Genomic DNA, 6,000 nt, shown 5'->3' with positions numbered 1-6,000 from the left:
CTGTGCCCTGTATATACAGAGAACAATGCCCAGCCATAGAGAGCTGTGCCCTGTATATAGAGAGAACAATGCCCGGCCATAGAGAGCTGTGCCCTGTATATAGAGAGAACAATGCCCGGCCATAGAGAGCTGTGCCCTGTATATACAGAGAACAATGCCCGGCCATAGAGAGCTGTGCCCTGTATATACAGAGAACAATGCCCAGCCATAGAGAGCTGTGCCCTGTATATAGAGAGAACAATGCCCAGCCATAGAGAGCTGTGCCCTGTATATAGAGAGAACAATGCCCGGCCATAGAGAGCTGTGCCCTGTATATACAGAGAGAACAATGCCCGGCCATAGAGAGCTGTGCCCTGTATATACAGAGAACAATGCCCGGCCATAGAGAGCTGTGCCCTGTATATACAGAGAACAATGCCCAGACATAGAGAGCTGTGCCCTGTATATACAGAGAACAATGCCCAGCCATAGAGAGCTGTGCCCTGTATATACAGAGAGAACAATGCCCAGCCATAGAGAGCTGTGTCCTGTATACAGAGAACAATGCCCAGTCATAGAGAGCTGTGCCCTGTATACAGAGAACAATGCCCGGCCATAGAGAGCTGTGCCCTGTATATACAGAGAGAACAATGCCCGGCCATAGAGAGCTGTGCCCTGTATACAGAGAGAACAATGCCCAGCCATAGAGAGCTGTGCCTGGTATATACAGAGAGAACAATGCCCGGCCATAGAGAGCTGTGCCCTGTATATACAGAGAACAATGCCCGGCCATAGAGAGCTGTGCCCTGTATATACAGAGAGAACAATGCCCGGCCATAGAGAGCTGTGTCCTGTATACAGAGAACAATGCCCAGTCATAGAGAGCTGTGCCCTGTATACAGAGAACAATGCCCGGCCATAGAGAGCTGTGCCCTGTATATACAGAGAGAGAACAATGCCCGGCCATAGAGAGCTGTGCCCTGTATATACAGAGAGAACAATGCCCGGCCATAGAGAGCTGTGCCCTGTATACAGAGAACAATGCCCGGCCATAGAGAGCTGTGCCCTGTATATACAGAGAGAGAACAATGCCCGGCCATAGAGAGCTGTGCCCTGTATATACAGAGAACAATGCCCAGCCATAGAGAGCTGTGCCCTGTATATAGAGAGAACAATGCCCAGTCATAGAGAGCTGTGCCCTGTATACAGAGAACAATGCCCGGCCATAGAGAGCTGTGCCCTGTATATACAGAGAGAGAACAATGCCCGGCCATAGAGAGCTGTGCCCTGTATATACAGAGAGAACAATGCCCGGCCATAGAGAGCTGTGCCCTGTATACAGAGAACAATGCCCGGCCATAGAGAGCTGTGCCCTGTATATACAGAGAGAGAACAATGCCCGGCCATAGAGAGCTGTGCCCTGTATATACAGAGAACAATGCCCAGCCATAGAGAGCTGTGCCCTGTATATAGAGAGAACAATGCCCGGCCATAGAGAGCTGTGCCCTGTATATAGAGAGAACAATGCCCGGCCATAGAGAGCTGTGCCCTTTATATACAGAGAACAATGCCCGGCCATAGAGAGCTGTGCCCTGTATATACAGAGAACAATGCCCAGCCATAGAGAGCTGTGCCCTGTATATAGAGAGAACAATGCCCAGCCATAGAGAGCTGTGCCCTGTATATAGAGAGAACAATGCCCGGCCATAGAGAGCTGTGCCCTGTATATACAGAGAGAACAATGCCCGGCCATAGAGAGCTGTGCCCTGTATATACAGAGAACAATGCCCGGCCATAGAGAGCTGTGCCCTGTATATACAGAGAACAATGCCCAGCCATAGAGAGCTGTGCCCTGTATATACAGAGAACAATGCCCAGCCATAGAGAGCTGTGCCCTGTATATACAGAGAGAACAATGCCCAGCCATAGAGAGCTGTGTCCTGTATACAGAGAACAATGCCCAGTCATAGAGAGCTGTGCCCTGTATATACAGAGAGAACAATGCCCGGCCATAGAGAGCTGTGCCCTGTATATAGAGAGAACAATGCCCGGCCATAGAGAGCTGTGCCCTGTATATAGAGAGAACAATGCCCGGCCATAGAGAGCTGTGCCCTGTATATAGAGAGAACAATGCCCAGCCATAGAGAGCTGTGCTCTGTATATACAGAGAACAATGCCCAGCCATAGAGAGCTGTGCCCTGTATATAGAGAGAACAATGCCCAGCCATAGAGAGCGTGCCCTGTATATTGAGAGAACAATGCCCGGCCATAGAGAGCTGTGCCCTGTATATACAGAGAGAACAATGCCCGGCCATAGAGAGCTGTACCCTGTATATACAGAGAACAATGCCCAGCCATAGAGAGCTGTGCCCTGTATATAGAGAGAACAATGCCCGGCCATAGAGAGCTGTGCCCTGTATACAGAGAACAATGCCCAGCCATAGAGAGCTGTGCCCTGTATATACAGAGAACAATGCCCGGCCATAGGGAGCTGTGCCCTGTATACAGAGAGAACAATGCCCGGCCATAGAGAGCTGTGCCCTGTATATACAGAGAACAATGCCCAGCCATAGAGAGCTGTGCCCTGTATACAGAGAGAACAATGCCCAGCCATAGAGAGCTGTGCCCTGTATATAGAGAGAACAATGCCCGGCCATAGAGAGCTGTGCCCTGTATACAGAGAACAATGCCCAGCCATAGAGAGCTGTGCCCTGTATATACAGAGAACAATGCCCGGCCATAGGGAGCTGTGCCCTGTATACAGAGAGAACAATGCCCGGCCATAGAGAGCTGTGCCCTGTATATACAGAGAACAATGCCCAGCCATAGAGAGCTGTGCCCTGTATACAGAGAGAACAATGCCCGGCCATAGAGAGCTGTGCCCTGTATATACAGAGAGAACAATGCCCAGCCATAGAGATCTGTGCCCTGTATATAGAGAGAACAATGCCCGGCCATAGAGAGCTGTGCCCTGTATATACAGAGAGAACAATGCCCGGCCATAGAGAGCTGTGCCCTGTATATACAGAGAACAATGCCCGGCCATAGAGAGCTGTGCCCTGTATACAGAGAGAACAATACCCAGCCATAGAGAGCTGTGCCCTGTATATACAGAGAACAATGCCCAGCCATAGAGAGCTGTGCCCTGTATACAGAGAACAATGCCCAGCCATAGAGAGCTGTGCCCTGTATATACAGAGAACAATGCCCAGCCATAGAGAGCTGTGCCCTGTATATACAGAGAACAATACCCAGCCATAGAGAGCTGTGCCCTGTATACAGAGAACAATGCCCAGCCATAGAGAGCTGTGCCTGGTATATACAGAGAGAACAATACCCAGCCATAGAGAGCTGTGCCCTGTATATACAGAGAACAATACCCAGCCATAGAGAGCTGTGCCCTGTATACAGAGAACAATGCCCAGCCATAGAGAGCTGTGCCCTGTATACAGAGAACAATACCCAGCCATAGAGAGCTGTGCCCTGTATATACAGAGAACAATACCCAGCCATAGAGAGCGGTGCCCTGTTCACAGAGAACAATGCCCAGCCATAGAGAGCTGTGCCCTGTATATAGAGAGAACAATGCCCAGCCATAGAGAGCTGTGCCCTGTATATACAGAGAGAACAATGCCCGGCCATAGAGAGCTGTGCCCTGTATATACAGAGAGAACAATGCCGGCCATAGAGAGCTGTGCCCTGTATACAGAGAGAACAATGCCCGGCCATAGAGAGCTGTGCCCTGTACACAGAGAACAATGCCCGGCCATAGAGAGCTGTGCCCTGTATATACAGAGAGAACAATGCCCGGCCATAGAGAGCTGTGCCCTGTATATACAGAGAGAACAACGCCCGGCCATAGAGAGCTGTGTCCTGTATACAGAGAACAATGCCCAGTCATAGAGAGCTGTGCCCTGTATACAGAGAACAATGCCCGGCCATAGAGAGCTGTGCCCTGTATATACAGAGAGAGAACAATGCCCGGCCATAGAGAGCTGTGCCCTGTATATACAGAGAGAACAATGCCCGGCCATAGAGAGCTGTGCCCTGTATACAGAGAACAATGCCCGGCCATAGAGAGCTGTGCCCTGTATATACAGAGAGAGAACAATGCCCGGCCATAGAGAGCTGTGCCCTGTATATACAGAGAACAATGCCCAGCCATAGAGAGCTGTGCCCTGTATATAGAGAGAACAATGCCCAGTCATAGAGAGCTGTGCCCTGTATACAGAGAACAATGCCCGGCCATAGAGAGCTGTGCCCTGTATATACAGAGAGAGAACAATGCCCGGCCATAGAGAGCTGTGCCCTGTATATACAGAGAGAACAATGCCCGGCCATAGAGAGCTGTGCCCTGTATACAGAGAACAATGCCCGGCCATAGAGAGCTGTGCCCTGTATATACAGAGAGAGAACAATGCCCGGCCATAGAGAGCTGTGCCCTGTATATACAGAGAACAATGCCCAGCCATAGAGAGCTGTGCCCTGTATATAGAGAGAACAATGCCCGGCCATAGAGAGCTGTGCCCTGTATATAGAGAGAACAATGCCCGGCCATAGAGAGCTGTGCCCTGTATATACAGAGAACAATGCCCGGCCATAGAGAGCTGTGCCCTGTATATACAGAGAACAATGCCCAGCCATAGAGAGCTGTGCCCTGTATATAGAGAGAACAATGCCCAGCCATAGAGAGCTGTGCCCTGTATATAGAGAGAACAATGCCCGGCCATAGAGAGCTGTGCCCTGTATATACAGAGAGAACAATGCCCGGCCATAGAGAGCTGTGCCCTGTATATACAGAGAACAATGCCCGGCCATAGAGAGCTGTGCCCTGTATATACAGAGAACAATGCCCAGCCATAGAGAGCTGTGCCCTGTATATACAGAGAACAATGCCCAGCCATAGAGAGCTGTGCCCTGTATATACAGAGAGAACAATGCCCAGCCATAGAGAGCTGTGTCCTGTATACAGAGAACAATGCCCAGTCATAGAGAGCTGTGCCCTGTATACAGAGAACAATGCCCGGCCATAGAGAGCTGTGCCCTGTATATACAGAGAGAACAATGCCCGGCCATAGAGAGCTGTGCCCTGTATACAGAGAGAACAATGCCCAGCCATAGAGAGCTGTGCCTGGTATATACAGAGAGAACAATGCCCGGCCATAGAGAGCTGTGCCCTGTATATACAGAGAACAATGCCCGGCCATAGAGAGCTGTGCCCTGTATATACAGAGAGAACAATGCCCGGCCATAGAGAGCTGTGTCCTGTATACAGAGAACAATGCCCAGTCATAGAGAGCTGTGCCCTGTATACAGAGAACAATGCCCGGCCATAGAGAGCTGTGCCCTGTATATACAGAGAGAGAACAATGCCCGGCCATAGAGAGCTGTGCCCTGTATATACAGAGAGAACAATGCCCGGCCATAGAGAGCTGTGCCCTGTATACAGAGAACAATGCCCGGCCATAGAGAGCTGTGCCCTGTATATACAGAGAGAGAACAATGCCCGGCCATAGAGAGCTGTGCCCTGTATATACAGAGAACAATGCCCAGCCATAGAGAGCTGTGCCCTGTATATAGAGAGAACAATGCCCAGTCATAGAGAGCTGTGCCCTGTATACAGAGAACAATGCCCGGCCATAGAGAGCTGTGCCCTGTATATACAGAGAGAGAACAATGCCCGGCCATAGAGAGCTGTGCCCTGTATATACAGAGAGAACAATGCCCGGCCATAGAGAGCTGTGCCCTGTATACAGAGAACAATGCCCGGCCATAGAGAGCTGTGCCCTGTATATACAGAGAGAGAACAATGCCCGGCCATAGAGAGCTGTGCCCTGTATATACAGAGAACAATGCCCAGCCATAGAGAGCTGTGCCCTGTATATAGAGAGAACAATGCCCGGCCATAGAGAGCTGTGCCCTGTATATAGAGAGAACAATGCCCGGCCATAGAGAGCTGTGCCCTTTATATACAGAGAACAATGCCCGGCCATAGAGAGCTGTGCCCTGTATATACAGAGA

This window comes from Pelophylax lessonae (assembly GCF_965119305.1).
Source record: "Pelophylax lessonae genome assembly, chromosome: 5".
Lineage (NCBI taxonomy): Eukaryota > Metazoa > Chordata > Amphibia > Anura > Ranidae > Pelophylax > Pelophylax lessonae.
Note: the sequence above shows the minus strand (reverse complement) of the source record.